This window comes from Hyperoodon ampullatus (assembly GCF_949752795.1).
Source record: "Hyperoodon ampullatus genome assembly, chromosome: 7".
Lineage (NCBI taxonomy): Eukaryota > Metazoa > Chordata > Mammalia > Artiodactyla > Ziphiidae > Hyperoodon > Hyperoodon ampullatus.
Window position 1 is genome coordinate 77,861,987 of NC_136920.1, and position 23,481 is coordinate 77,885,467.

The 23,481-nt window shown below is 38.7% G+C and overlaps 1 protein-coding gene and 1 pseudogene across 2 annotated transcripts in view; both read left to right on the forward strand.

Moving 5' to 3' along the window:
* Nucleotides 1-19,614, forward strand: part of LOC307056591 (ferritin light chain-like) — a 57,767-nt pseudogene extending 38,153 nt beyond the window's left edge. Inside the window, exon 3 of the transcript in view lies at nucleotides 19,079-19,614. The product of the transcript in view is annotated as a ferritin light chain-like (transcript). The remainder of the gene's footprint in view (nucleotides 1-19,078) is intronic.
* Nucleotides 1-23,481, forward strand: part of LOC307055622 (BCL-6 corepressor-like) — a 792,095-nt gene that overhangs the window by 124,308 nt on the left and 644,306 nt on the right.

Genomic DNA, 23,481 nt, shown 5'->3' on the forward strand with positions numbered 1-23,481 from the left:
AAACTTCACAATATTTCCATGGGATAAGTAGTGTGGAGGTAAAAGACAATTCATCACAGGGACATCTCCTATGAAAATAAAATTAGAAACTAGCTTCTAAACATGCAGAGAGAAGGGCGTGGTGTCAGGCACTAATTTCCTTGAGAATTCCTCTCCATTTCTAATAGACCTTCTTATTTACCAAGATCCCTTTTTATTGGTGTCCTATTCCAGACTGTTCCACTCTGCCCATCCTCATCCTGTCAAATACATTCACACTCTTTTGTGACCCTACTTATTTGCCCATTAAATAATCAATCATAGAACTGTCGGAATTAAATATAGAGTGAAATTAAAATACTGGAGTCACTTGGAGGGTTTAAGCAGCTCCACCAGAAAATACTGGGCATGGATTGAAAGAGGCTGTGCGGGACTTGCTCTTGTCCAAGTTCTTTCTCAAGAAGTATCTGAAATAAGCCTAAATTCAGAGTTAATCAGATTGGCCTGCTTTCTCAGGTGGACTGGAATTCACTGCTCTTTCCCCTCAACTCCCTGATGTCAGTGGCACTTTCCGGAGATGAGGTGGACTTCTCTGCCTACTGCAGAAGCTCAGTTCCCCCCGGGCCCACTCCCTGTCTGAATCCCACACTTGAGGCCAGATGCCAGCCTTCCCAGAACATTCGTGGTCTCATTTCAGTTTTTGACCTGCTCAGATTGAGTCCCTGTAGACTCTTTCTCAGCTTGAAACCTGATCTTCAACCCCTTTCCCTGACCTCGATGGTTACCTTCCTACATTAGGCCTCAGGTGCTTTAGCTATAAAATGATATAGTTGCCCTTAATTCTAAAGTCTTCTTCCTAAAGCTCTACAATGTGCTGGCTCCTTGAAAATGTTTCTCTTTGCTGGTTTTAATTTTGTAGAGAATTAAAACCACAGCTACTCTAAAAGACAGTAAGTTACACTGGATAAGGAAAGTCTGCTTTTGTAGTTAGATTAACAGGGATGGAAGACGACATAGTATGTTTTAAGATACTCATGATCCATTCTCGTGAGAGTCAGGGGAAGAAGGGCAAGAGAGTTAATAAAATACCAAACGATTGTGACAAATTAAGTAATAAAGATGTAGCTGATTAGTTACTACTTGAATAAGCCACACATATCCAATTCAAGTTTTCCTTTATTTTTCTAAGAAGGGATCCCAGTGAACTGAGTCCCATGTTCAGGAACTCCACGTTCAATGGCTTAGTCTTTAAAAACTGTTCTGTTGCTGGAAGGTGAAATATTGCCCATCAGTCCTAATTGATGTTTAGCTATCACGCACATTTGAAATAAATTTATTACTTTGCCTGATCTCAGCATAATACATTCCAAAGGGGCAAAGAGCACACGAAAATTTATGGAGTCTGCATCTTCTACAATAAAGTGTGCCATAAATTACATATTATTTGGCCATGAGATTCACAAGCCATAGAAACCACACCATTAGCAATGTATACAGTGGTAAACAGCAGGTAATGATAATGATCTAAAACAAAATAGATTGTGTATGTTGGCACTGCTGCCAATAAAGCAATCATTAAATACATTCATATGCATCTACGCTAGGTAAGCTCTTTGAGGGCAATTGCTATGAATTCTACATACCTGTCAGGATATTATATATAGCCCACTTTCTATGGCCCTTATTCAGAGACGCTGAGAAAGGGTTACTGTGGGTAAATTCAGACCTCTTCTCAATATAGAATTTGGTCAACATGCATTCTGAACAGCAAAATTTCACACTGCTTTCAATTTTCCTACAGTAATTGCCACCTCAACAAATGCAGGATTAAGTAGAATGGATTATAAGAAGTTAGAAAGGAAAGATGGAAGAAAAGAAGGAAGGTAGAAAAAAGGTGGGTATGGAGTACTTCAACATTTACATAAAGAGTGGACCTAAAACGAACCTGAGGTTACCCTAAACTATTAGCATATGCTATAGAAACTTAAATGAAAAAATTTAAAAAACCCAGCAAGGGAAACTCAAAGATTCTTTGTTTTTTTCACTCTATTGCATATACACGTCCAACTTAAACAATCTATATGCTCATGTCCAATAAGAGAGCATTGTTTTGCAAGGCTATTTGGGTTCTATCAGCATGTAAAGGTCGGACAACTCAACTTTAGCAGAGCTAGCCTTCAGGTGAATAACTGCTTCTTTCAGGTTGTGAGCATCTGAATTTTCCGGAAATATTTCCCAAAAAATGAAAACTAAAAGAGTCCTAGGACAGCGTCCTTTAGAAGTTTTATAGTATCAAAGTTTTTGGAGGAAGAGTATCTTTGTCGATTATCAACACGATGATTCCAAGCAGGTCAATTTATGCTGAGAATATTATATAACAGAACCCACTTCACCTCCATTATACTGACAATGGTCTTCCTTACTTCAACCTCGTGCTTCTTAGTAAAGTTGAAAATACTAAGCCAAGAACAGACAGTGACAATGCCAGAGACTCAGATGTACCTATAGGTGCCTTCAGACAACATCGCCACCCAGGCTAAAGTCCTGGTTTAAAACATCCCAACATGAATGACTCTCAAAAACCGTATGCTGAGCAAGTGAAGCCAGATCAAAAGGGCACCTACTGTATTATTCAACTTACATGAAATTCTAAACTGGGCAAAATTCATCTTTAATGATAAAAAACAGATCTGTGGTTGCCTTGGGTTGGGAGATGGGGATACTTTTGCAAAAGCCTAGGAGGAAACTTTCTAGGGTTTTAGAATTGTTATCGATCTTTATGGGGCTGGTAGTTATACAAATGTATACATTAATTAAAAGTCACTGAACCGTTGACTAAAAATGTCTGCATTTTATTGTATGTAAATGATACCTTAATAAGGTTGATTACAAAATGAACCAAAACCAAAACAAAGCAGAAGAAAAACCTCTCAAGACCTCAAAGGAAATACACTGTTTTCTTCCAGGGTACCAGATTGGAAATGAGGCATTGGTCTGTTCGACCTCAGATTATCCCTAGGATTATCTAGTCTATTTTAAAGCACTAGAGTCCCGTATCAGAAAAACTCACCCCATGTTTTATTACTTTGATTTCTTCTCTGCCTCTTCTCCCAACATGGTGAAGTCATTTACGGAAGAAAAACCCGCTTTTTCCAACTTTGCATCATCACATATTCTTTCCAAAGCTATTATTTATGGAATAAAATTTGGCTACACTTTGTAAAAATCTAGCTTTTTGAGCCTTACAAATCTTAACAGTTAACCTATTGCCTCCATTGGAATTTGGAAAAAAAATATTTTGAAAATGAATAGCTGAGATTTGACATTTTTGTTTTTTGTGATTTTCTCTTCCCCTAAGTGACAAGTGAGTAGGAATGAGAAACACATACATAAAGAAAAACAATTCTCTTGCTGCCTTTGCATGGTTATAATTTATAGGAGGCCCTTTTCAACAATAATCTATTATCAGAATCAATAAAATATAATCTCCATGAAGCCCAGGCCAGGATATTTGTCTCTTTTTCAGCAGATTGCAATACAAACCACATTCATGGATTTGCTTCTTGATGATCTTTGTAATACTGTAACAGCTGACCATTTCCTCATGCCTCTTCACCTTAACTTAAACCTGGTTTTTCACTAATGACCTTACATTTCCTTCTCTATCACTTGGTTGTCGGCCTCTTTTCCAACTCCAACTGCAACTCACATTTCACTCTGGAACCAAAGGAAGACTCCCACCTTCCTGCTTTTTAGTGATACCTCAAGGTCATTACCATATTGTGATCACCCTGAAGAATAGCCAGACAATTGCTATTGCAGAGCCATCTGACAGTTTGTAGCTCTAAAAATTAACTAAGGACCACATTTGTCCAAAATATCCTAGTTTAAGATTTTGGTAATACAGCAACAGTAATTTCGAAGTCGTTTATGACAATCAGTGTGGGAAGCACCCTCCTTCAGGAAGATCCTTTGCCGTACAATACTCTTTCCCTGTCAGGTAATAAGGAAGCACGGCCGTGGAAAGTAACCTCCTGTGGAAAGAAATACTTGGCTTCGAGACGGCCTGAAGTTCATACATTTTTCTTGAATTAGATTCCCCATTAGTTACTTTATCCACAAAGAGGTAATTATCAGAATTCTGTAAGCAATTAAGGAGATGCTACTGCACATTCTTTCAGCTTGTTGACCTTTCTCACTTTATTTCATGTGGCTATCTGAAACATCAGTGATTTACATGTCTTTCTTTTTTTTTTAAGCAGATTTCTGTGTGTGTGTGTCCCAATGATGAAAACATCATTAAAATAAGATATCACGAATAGACTCTTAAGAAGCAGAGTCTACTTAAAGTCCCGGAAAATGTGAAAGCACTAACATTCATGGACAACTCTACATTCTGAAAGTTACTCCAAATTTTATTGATCTCTGTTTGGTCTAGGAGTTTCTGAAATTTTCTACCATGATCATTTGTTAGTTTTATAATTACATAATAAAGGCATTACATCATACAATCTTTTGTAATCCATTGCCGTTTTAAAACTATTTGTTTCCTTGTCCTCAGCAGATATGTCATAGATTATTAGTACACAAGCAAAGACTTTCAACATAACAGTATTTTATAGTGAGAAGAACTATACTGAGCTATCTCTATCCTAAGACAATGCACTAGGAAAGCACTAGGAATTCTTAAGCACTAGGAATACAGACACGATCAAGGGGCAAGTTCCTTGCCTTCGAGTATACATAATCATTATAGCAAATGCTTAAATAGCACTTAGTAGATAACTCACCACAGCAGTCTTATTATACTCCTTTTTAATAGGTGAGCAGAGGAAGCCACAGGGAAGTCATAGGGTAAAGCCAGAATTTGAACCTAGGTAGACTATAGTACACTCTCCACTGCTTTAACTATTACGTTAAAATATGTATATATAAAAGTTATATATATATATATAACTCCAAGTATTTGAAAGTTACAAAACACTTATCTACCAAAACTCAAAAAGGAGCACACAAACTTGCATAGAAAATAAACATGTAAAAGTTCATGAATAAACCACAATATAACCTGCTCCACATAATATACTGACTTCAGTGTCCTGGGCCTCTCCCATCCGTAGGTAGCCGGAAATTACAACAAAATAATACTTTTCACCTTTGGAAGCCACACCATCTCTCATACCAACCAACCAATTACTTCCTTAGAGAGAATAGGAAATTAACCTGAATATCATATATATATATATATATATATATATATATATATATATATATATATATATATAGCATTACTGATGTAGAATCTTTGTTTAAAGACAATAACTTCAATAGCAGAGGGAACTTTACCATTGCAGGCTTCAGATAACCTCTATATTTCTCAGATTTTATGCTAAATCATAAAATGCCATATTGTGTCTGAAGCTATTTTTTCAATAGTCCATTTTCTTAAATGGACTAGCAAAGCAGTAAATACTGAGGAACATTTTGGCTCCCAAATCCTAACAAACAATAGAGCAGGGGTCAGTAAATTATGGCTAGTGGGCCAAATCTAGTCCTCTACCAGCTTTTATAAATGAAGCTTTATTGGAACACAGCCATGTTCCTCAGTATATGTATTGTTTGTGTCTGTTTTCACATCACAGCAGCAGACCTAAGTAGTTGCAAAAGAGATTGTATGGCTTGTAAAGCCTAAAATATTGACTGTCTGACACTTTATGGAAAAAGGTCTCCAACGCCTGCAATAGTATACAATGAAAGTGATGCTATGTAACATCTAAGACTAGGTCATAAAAGGTCATGCAGCTTTTGCATGATTCTCATGGAATGCTTGAACCCTGGACACTCATTCTTGGGATACTCTACCTTGAATCCTAACTACCACATTATGAGAAGTCCAAGCCACATGGGCAGCCATCTATAGGCACTCCAGTCAACAGTCCTTGTTGGGCCCAGTCTTCAAGTCATCCCATCTCAAGGGCCAGAAATGGGAATTAAAATTATCTAGATGATTCCAGCCCCAGCCATTTCAATCCTCATGAGCTGAGGTTTCAGACATCAGTCATGGAGTAGAGACAAGCCATCTCCTCTGTGTACTGTTCGAATTGCTGACCCACAGAATCTGGGCACATATTAACATTTGTTTTTTGTTTCAACACTAAGTTTGGACTTCTTAATTCTGTAGCAGTACATAACTGTGTTATCTATTAGATAACACAGTTAGATATCTATTATCTAATAGATAATATAGCACTGTGTCTGTACACAGGAGATCTACATTTCACAGAGCACATACTTTTAGATGTGAATGTTGACTGCTCAATTTCTAAGAAGAACGTATACACACATCTAGGTACAAAATGTTTATGTATATGTAAATATTAGACCTATATAAACTAATCTATATTATCCATAAAATGAGGGGCCCTTGATAATGGCTAACGTTTCTTTCTGGTATTTATTGTGTTCCAAGAACTGATAAATTCTTTCATTGTATGAATTTTCTCTTTTAACCCTCATAGTAACTCGCTGAGAGAAGTAATGTTATCTCTATTTTATAGATGAGAAAACGGAGGCAAAAACAGATAACATGCTCAAGAGTACTCAACAAGTAAATTTGAGAGTCAAGATTTGAACCCAAGTTCTCAAGTTTTAGATCCCTTACTCATAGTCACTAAGCTATATACTGAGGAAGGGGATGAAAGCTGAAGCCATTACCTCCTGCTCAAGAAGTTAGACAGAAACTTAGCAGGTATGGTTGAAAGAAGACAGGACTTGGAGTCATAAGTCCAGAGCCTGAGTGATGACATGACTTCTCCTCTCCTCTAGATACAGGTTTGTGTTTAGAACATGAAGAAGAGCATTGCACGTTTTGATGGTTGATTTCTGGACTTAATGACGACCAGAGAGTGGAAGTTCACCAGGGAGCTATTCTGAAATGATATAAATTATTGATTCAAAATCAAACCTGTAGTATAAATTACTGATTCAAAATCAAATCTTTATCATGTCTCCCTTGCATCAGAAGTCTTTCCCACTCTTCATTTCTTTTTAAACCCTTTCCTGTCTACTCTTGGCCAAAGCTTGAAGCCTGATTTAACATTTGGAAATAAAATAATGAAATAGTCATAACACAGCAATTCCAATGCCTACTGAAACAGGAGCTCTAAATAATTTTTCAGATAATTTAGGAAATTAAAAATATTTACATCATAGATGCAAAGACAGAAGTTACTTGTGTAATAAAATAAATGGTGAGACAAAAGGTTTCTGGTCAAGTAGATTTGTTTAAATAGGAACACTAATCTGAGTTCTACCCCTGTGCTAAAACCCAGTGACAGGTTGCATACAGCTTCTAAAGGGATAGTTCAGTGCATTGCGTCAAATTGATGCCCTAAAAGGTGGTATTCTTAGTAGTACTAGAAGACAGAGTGTGACTGTCTTCTTTGGGACATAGATGAAGACCCCAAGATAGACAATATCAAGGACAAGTTATGTAGAATAAGATATTATCTCAGTCCTTGGGACATGTCATCCAGGATAGAACAAGAAGTAGATTTATTATCAAGTACATGAAGCCAGAGACAGTAAGCAATGAGTGGTAGTTGGTTAAAATAGACAGGTTTTAGAAGGAGAGGCACGGAGGTAGACAACAAACTTAGGGTTACCAGGGGATTGTGGAGGGGAGGTTAAAATGGGAGATTGGGACTGAAATATACACACTACTCTACATAAAATAGATAACTAATAAGAACCTGCTATTCTTATTAGCACAGGGAACTCCACTCAATACTCTGTAATGGGCTATATGGAAACGACTCTAAAAAAAATACAAGTGGGGCTTCCCTGGTGGCGCAGTGGTTGAGAGTCCGCCTGCCGATGCAGGGGACACGGGTTTGTGCCCCAGTCCGGGAAGATCTCACATGCGGCGGAGTGGCTGGGCCTGTGAGCCATGGCCACCGAGCCTGCGCGTCTGGAGCCTGTGCTCCACAACAGGAGAGGCCACAACAGTGAGAGGCCCGCGTGCCGCAAAAAATAAAAGTGGGTATATGTATATGTATAACTGTTTCACTTTTCTGTACACCTGAAACTAACACAACACTGTAAATCAACTATACTCGAATAAAATTGTTTTCAAAAATAGGTTTTAAGAACCATAGTCAGGGAGCAGTGTGGATTGGAAAGACCAGACAAGAAATATTTCTGCATCCTCAGGCAGTGCTCCCCAAGCTGGCTATTGCAAGGGTGAGCATTTAAGAGATCTTTGACATAAGGAGGACATGAGATTAACAATCTATCCCAATGTGCATGAATTATTCTCCTCGGGCCTATCAGAAATCAGATGGCATCCTAGAGCAAGGGTCAGCAGATCTTTTCTGTAAAGGGTCAGATAGTAAATATTTTGGATTTTGTGTACCATACGTATCCGCTGCAATTGCCTATCTGCTGCTGTAGCACAGAAAGAGCCATGCACAATACCTTAATGAATGGGTGTGGCTGTGTTCAAGCAAAACGTTATGCACAAAACCAGGAGTCAAGCGAGATCTGATCAGTGGGCCAGAGTTTGTGGACCCCAGTTCTGGGTCAGCGTTCACAGCTGAATGAGTCATGAGGCCTTAAGTTCCAGTTCTCATTGTACTACTTTCTACCTGGGTGAATTTGGGTTCAGCCTTTTATTTCTATGGGCCACTATGTTAGTCAAGTTTCTCCAGAAAAACAGAACCAACAGCAGGTGTATACAATGTGCCCATATATATTGATAGATATAGATCTAGATATCAACATTGATACCTAGATCTATATCCATATCTATATAAAGATAGAGAAAGAGAGAGAGAGATTTTAAACAATTGGTTCACACAATAATAGAGGCTTGGTAAATTCATAATCTGCAGGTTAGGCTGTCTAGAGACTCTAGGAAGAGTTGCAGTTCAATTTCTGTAAGTCTTCTGGCAGAATTCCTTTTTGCCACAGGGAAGTCAGTCTTTGTTTTATTAGAACTTTAACTGATTGGATGAGGCCCACCCATATTATGGAGGATAATCTGCTTTACTCAAAGTCCACCACCAATTTAAATATGAATTTCATCCAAAAACACCATCACAGGGACTACCCTGGTGGCACAGTGGTTAAGGATCTGCCTGCAAATGCAGGGGACACGGGTTTGAGCCCTGGTCTGGGAAGATCCCACATGCCGTGGACCAACTAAGCCCAGGCACCACAGCTACTGAGCCCATGCACCTAGAGCCCATGCTCTGCAACAAGAGAAGGCACCGCAATGAGAAGACCGTGCACCACGACGAAGAGTAGCCCTCGCTTGCTGCAAATAGAGAAAGCCCACGGGGAGCAACGAAGACCCAACGCAGCCAAAAATATAAAGAAAGAAAGAAAGAAAGAAAGAAAGAATTTTAAAAACACAAAAACGCCATCACAGAAATATCCAGAATAATATTTGACCAAATAACTGGGCATGGTGGCCCAGACAAATTGACATGGAAAATTTACCACCTAAGCCATAGTTTTGGCATCTTTTACTGAGAAATTTGACTTATCTGAACTATTTTCATACCTAGGAGATACCTTCTACAGGTAACATGATTTGGCGCCAAAAGCCATAAGCTAGAACATTTCATTCCGGATCCCTCCTCAAATATCCATGATAGGTAGAAATTTGACATCAGTAGTTCTTGAAATCTCCCCAGTGAATATAATATGCAACCAGGGCTGAGAATCTGGAGATGTAGAGAGAATTTAAATTGAACTTTAGTTAAACAGTAAAACAAGCTCTGACTCTACTGGCTGGAGTTAGACAAGGGATATGCATTTAGTGGGATGAGAAGATAAAGAACACTAGGGAGTAAATCAAATGCTTTACACCTGTGCTTAGCTAATTGTTACTCAGATAATTCAGACAATCTTACAGCATCGGAACCCTGAAATTCCTTAGTTCTGTTTAAAAAAAAGTAACTCTTCAAGTAACTGAACTCTGAGAATCATGTAAATCATAAAGAAAAAGAAAAAATCTTATTTTCTGAATTAGTTGATTTCATATATACTCTTTCACTTTCATGATATTAACTAGTTATCTTTCTTTCCATTTTATGTTTGAGGAAAGTAAGGCTTTAAAAATCTCAGTCATTTTCTCAAGGTCACTTGTTAAGGGTGTGGTAGGCAGCGTAATGGCTCCTAAAAATGCCCTCACCCTAATCCCTGGAACCTATTAATATGTTACCTTACATGGTGAAGAGGACTTTGCAGATATGACTGAAGTTATAGACCTGGAGATAGAAAGATTATCCTGGATTACCTCATGGAACAAATCTAATTGCATGAGTCCTTAAAAGCAGAAAACCATTCCCAACTGTAGAAAGAGAAATATAGAGATGACTTAATAGAAGCAGAATCACAGCGATGCAACATTTTGGGTTTTGTAGGTGGAGAAAGGGGACTCTGAGTCAAAGACTATAAGTGACCACTGGCAGCAGATAAAGTCCAGTGAACAGAAACACCTCTAAGAGCCTCCAGAAAAGAATGTAGCTCTGCCAACACTTTTTTTTCTTTTTTAACCATCTATATTGGAGTATAATTGCTTTACAATGGTGTGTTAGCTTCTGCTTCATAACAAAGTCAATCAGCTATACATATACATATATCTCCACATCCTCTCCCTCTTGCGTCTCCCTACACCCTCCCTTCCCTATCCCACCCCTCTAGGTGGACACAAAGCATAGAGCCGATCTCCCTGTGCTTTGTGGCTGCTTCCCACTAGCTATCTATTTTACATTTGGTAGTGTATATATGTCCATGCCAATCTCTCACTTCATCCCAGATAACCCTTCTCCCTCCCTGTGTCCTCAAGTCCACTCTCTATGGCTGCATCTTTATTCCTGCCCTGCCCCTAGGTTCTTCATAACAATTTTTTCTTTTTTTTTATATTCCATATATATGTGTTAGCATATGGTATTTGTTTTTCCCTTTCTGACTTACTTCACTCTGTATGACAGTCTCTAGGTCAATCCACCTCACTACAAAAAACTCAATTTCATTTCTTTTTATGGCTGAGGAATATTCCATTGTATATATGGGCCACATATATATATATATTTTTTTTGTGGTACGTGGGCTTCTCACTGTTGCGGCCTCTCCCGTTGCAGAGCACAGGCTCCGGACGCGCCGGCTCAGCAGCCGTGGATTATGGGCTCAGCCACTCCGCAGCATGTGGTATCTTCCTGGAGCAGGGCATGACCCGTGTCCCCTGCATCAGCAGGCGGACTCCCAACCACTGCACCACCAGGGAATCCCTGTGCCACATCTTTATCCATTCGTCTGTCCATCCTGCCAACATTTTTACTTTACTCAATTGACACCAATGTCAGACTTGTAAGGTAATAAATTTACCTTGTTTTGAGTCACTAAGTTTTTGGTAATTTGTATGAAAGCAATAAAAAACAAATACAGAGGTTCTACAAGAGCCAGGCTATATATTTATACTTAAGTATTTCTGAAATGAATTTAACATTGTGATTGACAGCAACAGCAGCAGCTTCCATGGGATCCCATCACACACCAGAGGAAAAGCAGCCTAATACAAAGCAGTGACAGCAGCAGGTCATTGCCCCACATTTGGAGCAAAGGGGCACTTTTTCTACTGTAGCAGCAGCATAGCCTGAATGGGAACCCATCCTCCTGTGGCACTAGTCCCATCAACATTAGTGTAATCTGCTAGCATCTGCTGAGCCAACAGGCCCCACATACACAAACCCTCCAACTCAGCAGCATTAAGTGAGCCAGGCTCAGGGTTTCCTGAAACTCATATCCAATGGCACTGGAAAGACCAGATATCACCTACAGTTATGAAAACATAAAAAAACAAAAACAGAACACTGGGAACTTCAGAAAGAAAAGGGGAACAATGGAATGGGTGAAAACAAATGGGGTAAATAGAAGAGACTATCATTAGTCTCATGAGTTTCTTAAATACTATATGATGGTCAAAGCAAAAATTAGGACACCACCTGATGTGGTTCTCAATGTAGAGAAAGGAAATACTACAGAAAATCATACTTTAAAACTGGGGAATATTAAGAGACCTAAATGGAAGTAAAATGTTGAAACTTCTCTTGAAGTCATAAAACACTGATTCCAGTAGACTATGATAAGTTACATATGTATACTGTAATGCCAAAAGAAACCACTAAGAAAACTATACACACAGTATACACAAATGATTATAAATAAATAAATTTAAATGGGCTTATTCAAAAATGTTTAAGTAACCCACAAGAAGGCAAAATAAGAGAAACACAAGATTGAGAAACTAAGGTAAAAGACAAAACAAAAAATAAAATGGTAGACCTAATCTTTAACATAGCAATAATTACATTAATGTAAATGATCTAAGTAACCAAGTCAAAGACAGAGATTGGAAGAGTAGATTAAAAAATCACAAGCATGATCCAAGTATATACTGTCTATAAGAAGCTTACTTTAAACATCATGATATAGGTAGTTCAGAGTAAAAGGATGAAAATCATATATCATGTGAACATTTATCAGAAAAAGCAGGAATGGATAAATTAATATCAGATAAAGTAGATTTCAGAGCAAAGGAAATTATTAGGGGCAAACAGGGTCATTACATAAAGATAACAGGAATAATACACCTAGATGACCTAGTGATACGAAATGTGTGTGCACCAAACAACAGAACTTCAAAATACATGAAGCAAACACTGAAAAAGGTAGTAAAAGGAGAAAATTTTAAATCCACAATTATTATTGGAGACTTCAACACAGCAATTTATAGAACTACCAGACAGAAAAATCAGCAAGGATATGGAAGAGCTGAAAACATCATCAATCAACAGGACATAACTGACATTTAAAGAACACACTCAATAAGAGCAGAATACATATTCAAGTGTCCGTGGAACATTCACTCATATACCATATACTGGGTGATAAAAAAACATTAGCAGATTTAAAAGAATTAAAATCATAGAGAGTATGTTCTCTAGCCATAATGGAATCAGACTAGAAATCAATAACAGAAAGACAACAGGAGAATCTTCAATCACATGAAAACTAAACATCACAATTCCAAAGAACTCATGGGTAAAAAAGACAGCGTCAAGGAAAAAATTTTTAATGCATAGAATAAAAGAAAATGGAGGTATAACAGATCAAAGTTTGTGGAATGAAGTGAAAGTAATGCTAAAAGGGAAGTTTATAGAACTAAATTGGGAAGTAAAATATTTCAAAGCAATAATCTCATTTTCTATATTACAATAGTAAAAAAGGAAGAGGAAAAAACAATAAACAAGCAGAAAGAAGGAAATAATAAAGATGAAACAGAAATCCATGAAACTGAAAACAGGAAAATGGGGGGGAAAATCAATGAAACAAAAGGCTGGTTCTTGGAAATAAACAATTTAATCAATAAAGATCTAGCAAGACTGATAAAGGGAAAAACAGAGATGGCACAAATCACAGATATCAGATATGCAACCAGGGATACCATGACATATCCTGCAGGTTAATAAGGGACGAGTTATTATGAACAAGTCTACACTCTAAATTCAAAAATGTAGATGAAATGGGCCAATTCTTCTACACCCAAAACTACCCAAACTCAGCCAAGATGAAATAGATAATCTCAATTTTCCTGTAACCATTAGAAACACTGATTTTTCATATCAAAACTCCCAAAAGAAATATTCAGGCTTAGATGTTTCACTTTTACCCAAGACTTAAAGAATGAAAACCAATTTTACATGATTTGATAAGAAATAGAAGTAGAGGGAACCGTTCCTAATTAATTTTATGAAGCCAGTATTACCTTGATACCAAAACCCGGCAGGAATAGTATAAAAAGAAGAAGACTATAGACCAATATGTTTTATGAAATTGCCTGTAAAAATCTTCAGCCAGATATTAGCAAATTAAATCCAGAAATATATAAAAAGAATAATATATCATGACCAAGAGGTATTTATTCCAGTTATGCAGAGTTGGTTAAATATTTGAAAATCAAACAATGTAATCTACCATATCCAATAGATTAAGGGGGAAAAGTCATGTGATCCTATCCATTAATGCAGAGAAAGCATTTGACAAAATCCAATCCCATTCATGATTTGGCACATATATACAATGACATATTACTCAGCCATAAAAAGAAACAAAATTGAGCTATTTGTATTGAGGTGGATAGACCTAGAGTCTGTCATACAGAGTGAAGTAAGTCAGAAAGAGAAAGACAAATACCGTATGCTAACACATATATATGGAATCTAAGAAAAAATATGTCATGAAGAACCTAGGGGTAAAACAGGAAGAAAGACACAGACCTACTTGAGAATGGACTTGAGAATATGGGGAGGGGAAAGGGTAAGCTGTGACAAAGCGAGAGAGAGGCATGGACATATATACACTACCAAACGTAAGGTAGATAGCTAGTGGGAAGCAGCCGCATAGCACAGGGAGATCAGATCGGTGCTTTGTGACTGCCTGGAGGGGTGGGATAGGGAGGGTGGGAGGGAGGGAGACGCAAGAGGGAAGAGATATGGGAACATACGTATATGTATAACTGATTCACTTTGTTATAAAACAGAAACTAACACACCATTGTGAAGCAATTATACTCCAATAAAGTTGTAAAAAATAATAATAAAATTAAAAAATTTAAAAAAAGAAGAAAAAAAAACCCCAAGCAAACTAGGAATAGAAAAGGAACATACTGGGGCCTCCCTGGTGGCGCAGTGGTTCAGAGTCCGCCTGCCGATGCAGGGGATACGGGTTCGTGCCCCGGTCTGGGAGGATCCCATATGCCGCGGAGCGGCTGGGCCCGTGAGCCATGGCTGCTGAGCCTGCGCATCCGGAGCCTGTGCTCCGCAACGGGAGAGGCCACAACAGTGAGAGGCCCGCGTACCACAAAAAAAAAAAAAAAAAAAAAGAAAAGGAACATACTGAAACTCATCAAGAGGATCTACAAACAACCTATACCGACATTATATTTAACTGTGAAAGACTGAATGCTTTCTCTGTAAGATCAGAAACAAGGCACCGATATCTGCCCTCACCACTTTTATTAAATATATTAATGGAGGTTCTAGTAAGAAAATAAAGCAAAAATAAATACATACATTTAAAAGTTAAATTTTTAAAACATTTATTTAAAAGATAAAAGGACTATTCCTACTACGTTGAATAGGAAGGAATATATCCTACTGAATGTTGAATAGTAATATATACTACTATATTAAATAAGGAAAAGTAAAACGGTATCTGAAGAGGAGATGATAATCTAAATGGAGAAAATAACCAAGGAATCCACAAAAAGCTTGAGAAATAATATTAGTTTGTAAATGTTTTAGAGTACAAATCAACACAGTTTTATCAAATTATATATTAATAACAAATGTGTAGAAGCTTAAATAAAAATATGTGATGCCATTTACAACTGACCTAAATAAATACTTAAATATAAGCCCAATAAGACATTTATAGGTCCTCTATACTGAAAATTACAAAATGCTGATGAAGAAAAATTTAAAAGTCCCAAACAAATAGTGAGACATACCTTGTTCATGGATTAGAAAACACAATATAATAAAGATGTCAATTCTCCCCAAGTTAAGAGGCTTAACAGAGTTACTCTTAAAATGCCCGCAAGGTTTTTGTGGATATAGACAAGCTTATTCTAAGATTTATATGGTAAGAAGAGGCTGACGAATAGCTAAAACAATTTGTAAAGGAAGATTAAAATGGGAGGAATTCATCTACCCAATTTCAAGATTTTGCAGTAATGATGGAGGGTAGATACACAGATCAATGGAATGGAATAGAGAACCCAGAAATAGACTGACATAAATACATTTAACTTGTTTTTGACAGCAGTGTGAAAGCTATCAAGGAAGAATAGACTTTTCAAAAAATGGTACTGAAACAGTTGGACATCCCTCGACAAAAACAAACAAACAAAAAATGAACCTTAACCTAAACCTCCACACCTTACACAAAAAATTAAATCAAAGTGGATCATAATCTTCAATGTAAAAGCAGGACATTTTTAGAAAAAAAAATAGGAGAAAATCTTTGGCATCTAGAACTGCGTGAATAATTCTTAGACTTGACACCGAAAGTATGATCAATAAAAGCAAAAATTGATAAATTGGATCTCATCAAAATGAGTTAAAAATGCTTCATAGAAGATCATTTTAAGTGGATGAAAACTCAAATTACACAGTGGGAAATCATATTTGAAAATCCCACATGAGACAAATGACTTGTATCTATAATATCAAAGAACTCTCCAAACAACTTAAAAAAACCCAACTAGAAAATAGGCAGAAGACAGGAACAGACATTTCATGGAAGAGAATACACACATGGCAAAGAAGCACATGAAAAGATGCTCAACATCATTAGGCATTAGGGAAATGCAAATTAAGACCAATATGAGATATCAGAGAATAACTAAAATTAAAGTATAGTGACAACATCAAATGCTGGTGAGTACATGGAAAAATGATATCACATCACTGGTGGGAAAAGAAAATGGTTTAGCCACTCTGAGAAACAGCTTGACAGTCTCTTTTAATCCTAAAAGTAGATTCACCCTACAACACAGTAATTGTACTCTTGAGCATTTATCCAAAAGAAACAAAAACTTAATTAAGTTCCCACAGAAACTTACACATATATGTTCATAGCAGTTTTATTTATAACAGCCAAAAACTGGCCACTACCCAAATGTCTTTCAATGGATGAATGTTGAAACAAATTGTGATAAAATCTATGATAGAATACTACCGAGCAACAAAAAGGAACAAATTATTAATATATGCAAAAATTGAAATGAACTTCAAGGGAATGATGCCGAGGGAAAAATTTTAAAAAGCCAATCTCCGAAGATTAAGTAATTCATGATGATATTTACATATTATTCTTAAAATAACAAAACTGTGGAGATGGAGAACAGATTAGAAGTTGCCAAGGGTTAGAGATGGGGGTAGAAAGTACAGCGGGGGATCTTTGTGAGGTTTTTGTGGTCCCAGTACAAATAATACAGCAATCTTGGTTTTAACCCCGAAAGATGTTTAAAAGCAATTCCTAATAAGAGGTGTCCAGATATTTAGCAATGGCAGCAGATTAGAGGTAGAGCTACCCAACATGACAGCTTCAAAACAGATGGTACTAATTCAATGCATATGTTAATTTTAAAAAGGCCAATCACAATACTTAAATGGTATATATCTTAACGATATTATTCTAAGGATCCAGCTATACCAGATGGACTAGCAGGATTTTCTGTACATTCAATCTTATTTAAGACAGTAAATCTTATAATAAGACAGTTAAAAAAAGAAAAAGAAAAAAAAACAAACCAACTACAGTTGGATATTCTCATAGGAAGATGAGGTGAAAATATGTAGCAGTGGTTCAAAAGCTTAAGCAGTGGCACCTAAATTTGGCTGCACATTAGAATCATCTGAAGCACTTTTTAAAAACCCTCACACCAACAGTTGGTCATCCTAAACCAATAAAATCATTTTAAATCTCCTCAGACCATGCCATTGTCTAGCCAGAAGTGAGAACCAGCAGACTAAGCAGAAGGGGATGTTTCTACAAAGATTTCTTAACAATAAGTTCTTTCACCCAATCAGATTTACCTTCCTGCAAAGGGGTAAAGAAGGCTAGATGTTGTCCATACTTGCTTAGCTTTAATTAGCACTTGTGACTTGCCCAAAACCTAGATCATGTTTCCCCCAAATTTCATGTTATTTCCTAAGTTCTTCAAATCCAGGGCTAAGGGGTTTGCCAGGATGAGATTTTAAGTGCTCACACAGGGGAAGTCCCTGGCAAACCAGGACAGAGGTCACTCTACATTGAAATTGAAAGCATCCTAAATAACCCTGCCACTGTCCCCAGATACTAGTCTGGGCCAACCAGGGGAGAAAAGGCATTCTCCATTACTACCACGGCAAATGCTGCTGTACTTGCCTTGGCTACTCCCTATCTTTTCCAGGCGTCTCTCCCCTTCACCTGCTGGTGGACGCTTTGGCAGCTGCCAATGCAGATATTTTCAAACTTTAAGGTGAATAAAAATCATCTGGAGGGCCAGTTATAACAGAGATCACTGAGCCCCACTAGAGTTGCTGATTCCATAGGGCTGGGACAGGGCCCTAAAACTTGACTATCTGACACATTATCAGGGGACGCTGGTAAAGCTGGTCAGGTTGTTACCGAATGCACGTTCGTGTGTCTGAAGCACAGTGAGGCCAAACAAACCGAAAGGTTGCAGTCTGGAGCAGAGAAAGGTTTATTGCAGGATCGAGCAAGGAGAGGGGTGGCCCGTGTTCCAAAAACCCTGAAATCTCCAAAGGGTCTCAGCAAAGCATTTTTAAAGGCCACCTGAGGGAGGGACGTCCCAGGGAATGTGATCAGCTCGTGCACAATCATCTGACTGGCTGATGTTGAGGCCACAGGGCAGGTAACATTATCCATCCTTAGGTGCCAGAAGGTCTGGGGGCTGTGTGCTCATGATCATCAAAGAGTTAATTTCTTCCATTGGGTGGTGGGTTTTAGCATCTGAAAACTCAAGAAATATGCCTGAGATACTGTTATCTGAGGACTTCAGAGAGGAACTACAGCAGAGGCTATGGGGGATGGGTCTGTCCTAGGAAGGCCCCATAGGGTACTGCTTGCTTACAAGGTGACCATACTTTGAGAACCACTGCTCTAGTGGCTTGGAATGTTAAAGTAATGGAAGAATCCCTTCCCAGATCTAGATTCTAGTATCACCAGCTATTTTGGTGGGGGGAAGGGTAAGTTTTGTCCTTGCTTGGACTTCTTGTTCATTTATATCAAAGCCTATTTGAGGCAGTGCACTCGGCAGTCCTGCAGATCTGTCTTTTGCTTCAACAGTGTTTGGAATGAACAGACCCAGGGACGCTCCTTGCTCCAGCCCCCGACCACCCTCCAACATTTCTTCCTGTCGCAACCTTTGGAATCAGCCACTCAGCTATCCTCAGCCTCCAGGACAGGCCAACACCGTTTTTGGAGCTTAGCTCCTTATCACTGATCAACCACGAGTTCCCAGGTTCGTCAGAATTATTCCATCGAGGTGGAGGCCGCCATCCACCGCCTGTTCAACATGCATCTGTGGACACTTACCTCTCTCTAAGCTTCTATTTCCACAGCAACAGTGGGGCTCTGGACAATGGGGGCCGCATTTTTCGCCAACTGGCTGAAGAGAAGTGTGAGGGCGCCCAGCGACTCTTGAAAATGCAAAACAAGTGCTGCGGCCGCGCCCTCTTCCAGGATGCGCGGAAGCCTTCTCAAGATGAGTGGGGTAAAACCCAGGACACTGTGCAAGCCGCCATTCTTAGGGAGAAGAACCTGAACCAGGCACTATTGGATCTGCGCGCCCCGGGTCCTGCCCGCGCAGACTCCCACCTCTGTGACTTCCTGGAGAGCCGCTTCCTGGACGAGCAGCTGAAACTCATCAAGAAGATGGGCAACCACCTGACCAACCTCCGCAGGCTGGCTGGTCCGCAGGCTGTGCTGGGCGAGTATCTTTTCGAAAGGCTCACGCTCGAGCACAAACAGGAGTCTCTGAAGTCCAGCGGCCTCTGAGGAGCCCCTCTGGCGTCAGAGCTTCTGCCTGAAGCCCAGCTCTGCAGCCACTAGGCAGCTTTGTAACCGCCCTGGAGCCCTCTCCCAAGCCTTGGACCAAATGGAAACAATAACGCTTTTTGCAGAAGGAAAAAAAAAAGCCTAATTGAAACACAAACAGAATAAAGAGAAAAAAAGAAATATATATATATATTCATGTGCTTTTAACATATGAATTGCCCCACTTTATCTGTGTGAAATACGTTTGTTCCCGCTATTGGGCTGGTTCTCAAGCTTTGCTGCTCGTATGAATTACCTAAAGAGCTTTTTTTTTTTTTTTTTTAGTATTAAATATTTTTTTAAATTAGTTTCTGCTTTATAACAAACTGAATCAGTTATACATATACATCTGTTCCCATATCCCTTCCCCTAAAGAGCTTTTAAGAGAAACTTTGGTGTCTGGGTCCCAGCCCCAGAGATTTTGATTCAGTAGGTCTAGGGAGGAGCCTGGGCACGGGGAGGTCTCAGAGTTCCCCAGGTGATTCTAATATGCAGCAACTTTGTGAACCACCTCTTGGCTTCAATCCAGCTAGTGACCAGATATTAAATCTAAGACACATGGGCTAGTGCGTGAGCTCTACTGCTAGGTGTGTTCTATTTTCTTCCTCCTGGAAGATTCCTGCCAGGGAAAATGATTGATAGTTGTGTTACTTCTCTGAAATGGATAGAAATTTCCAATTAGCGTGAACAGGGGAGGGTGAATGGGTGAATGCAATAAGGTGTATCATTTATGTATTTCCCTATGTGTATGGATAGAAGCTTTTGCAACTGACGTCTGCCCTACTTTTCATGCGAATGGTAATGCTTGTCCTCCTAATGCAGCTGTAAACTTTATAAGCCCATAGGTAGACAGCATCACAAAATATTTACCCCTCCCCACTGGCCCACTCTCAAGCTTCACTCCCCCTCCCCAATACACAAATGTACATCAATGTGCTGGAGACCAATATCAACATACTGACCTTCAATTCTTCTACTTTGCAGCTTCCCTCTTATCAGGAGATGTCAGCATTTAGTGCCCAGAGGAGGCATTTCCAGTCATCTCAGCTTAGAGGTCAAATATCCAAATATCCAAATATCCAAAGTAAAAAAGGTTAAAGAGGGCCTCCCTGGTGGCGCAGTGGTTGAGAGTCCGCCTGCCGATGCAGGGGATACGGGTTCGTGCCCCGGTCTGGGAGGATCCCATATGCCGCGGAGCGGCTGGGCCCGTGAGCCATGGCTGCTGAGCCTGCGCATCCGGAGCCTGTGCTCCGCAACGGGAGAGGCCACAACAGTGAGAGGCCCGCATACCACAAAAAAAAAAAAAAAAAAAAAAAAGGTTAAAGAAAAGAAGAAGAAGAAGAAAGCAAGGAAGAAAAGAAGGAAACAATTTTCTTATCTCATAGTAATAAGGCAGTTTTCCTTAAAAAAAATAAAGACTTAAGCCTTAAATTCTCTTTCCTAATCAAAATGTGCTTTTCCGTCTTTAGACTATTCCTCTTATATCCTGTATTATTCATGATGTTTAATTCTTGAAATAGCACATGGCTGAAAACAGAAGCTAACCTCTTGTCCACTATGAATTAAATCTTCTTTTCCTAGGACCCGTCTACAATGTACAATTTGGGGTTTGCCAACATAATTATTTTCTCTGAAATAAGGTACAGCATTTTGCCTTTTCAATATAGAGTTATACAATACATTGTTAACACAACATAGTTAATATAGTCAATATAGTCAATACAACTATAACACACATGATATGATGCCACTTTGGTGATTTTCTTCATCCATGTAATTCTGAAATTTGACAGTATAGTTTTCATATTCTAATGAGCTGAGTATTACCTTTGCAAGGATAGAAAAATAAAATAAATTCATAATATTCTTGTGTGGTTTGCCCCTGGGGTGGATTACCATAATGGGGGCATATTTGAGCCTTTCTCCAAGTCATTAAAAAACCTCCAGCGAGTAGCCCCTTGTCCTCTCCAGGAAATTGCGGCAAAGTAGCTTTAATAACAATAATCCTGGGGGGAGAAATCTCGGAAATAAGACATCTGCTTCTGTGCCTTGTTGTTTTGCAGAATAGCAATGATTGCTTTAGCAGCTTCTATTGCCATATGTGTATAGTAAGTAAATGAACATAAAATTGAATGAACGCATAAAAGAAGGATAAACCCACCCAGTTTAACAAATCCACTCTCTCACCTGCTGTGCCCTGAAACGTGAAAGAATCACGGGATCATAAGGATTCATAAAATAACAGTCTCTGTTAACAATATTGACAGGAGGTATAAGGATGATTTGTCTGATGTGGGACCAACAGCTTAACTGCTTAATTCTTTTTTTTAAGGGCAAATCATTCATTTATTGTTTAAAGATTGCAAGACAACATCTGAATTTTTGTAGCACAATTTAAATGTTTTACTTTTTTGATAAAGCAGAGTATAATAGAAAAACATTAGTTTCCAGTAATATCTATATCTCTATTCAGAATTAAGTCTTCCACAGACATGTAACCTGGAAACAAAAGCCTGTTCCAATAAGCAAAGCTTCAACAGAGCGGCTACTTTTCGGGCCAGGGAAAGGTTCATCCCTATAGGATGATGATGTGCTGTGTAAAATGGCTGCAAGGTCACAGCCTTGAGGGCGTTGGAAGTCTGTTATCCTATTCCACATTAAGTAGTTTGGTGAACTTCAAACGACCGTTCGTCTGCAACCAAGCTGCCAACCTTTAACTGATATTTCAAACAGGTAAAAAATAAATGAAAAGAAATCCCTACACTGATGTTCCTTGATTTACACTGTTAAATGGTTCATTAACATGTAATTCTGGCTAAGAATTACATTTGAGACTCCTTGCTCAGATTTTGGTTAACAGTACTAATCTTTAGAAATTCAAGTTCTTATTAATCAATAATTTGTCAGCTAGGATACATTCAGGCATCAGCTGCAACTACAGAATAGGTGCACTGCCTCAGCGCTTTGGAAAGACATAATCTACAACACTACTAGCAGACAAAATATCTGTTACTAGACAGCATATGTGCAGTACAGCAAGACAAAAACATATATTCATATGTGCCGTGGACCAGCCGGAGAAAGAGGATTTCACCGCCCAGGGTCAGAAGGGACGGGGTAAGGAACTGAAGTAGCACCGACGAATGGGGTCAGAAGGACCAAGACAACTGATGGTTGCAAGGTAAGTTTTATTATGCTACGGTTGCAGATTATATAGACTAGAAAAGGGAAGGTTGCCAGATGGTGGTTTACATTATCTATAGACTGTCTCGGCTCAAGGTTAACTTCCCTGGGAGAAAACCCATAAGCCCAGAATCATCCAAAATAACCTGCATGTGCAGGGGGCAGACAGCTTTGCTTGTCTCATTTTACATTCTTTCTGATTTCTGGGCCCTGCTGATTTATCTCCCATGGAATGGAACAAGGAGGGGAAAAAGTAGGGACAGTCCCTTCGAGCAGCGGTGGCACGCCTGTCATGTCCGTAGCCTGATCTCAAGCCTGACTGTTTCCCTCAGTTCCCCCTTTTTTATTTTTTAATATTTGCTGCAAAATAATTCCATGAAGCGTAGTGCCGAGAGTAGTATATTGTTGCATGAGGATACGAAACAGACATGAGAAGATTATTATCAATAATAGGCAAATTATGGCCAGGGTAATAAATCCTGACAACCCTCCAGTAATCCACGACTGAGGGTTTAACCACTTTAAATGGTCCAGTAAAGTTTTAATTACATCTTCTTGTGAAATATCATCAAGATGTGCATTTTGCATATCCTGAATTTCAGCATTTAATTTCTTAAGATCAAGACTAATATTATTATCTGACCA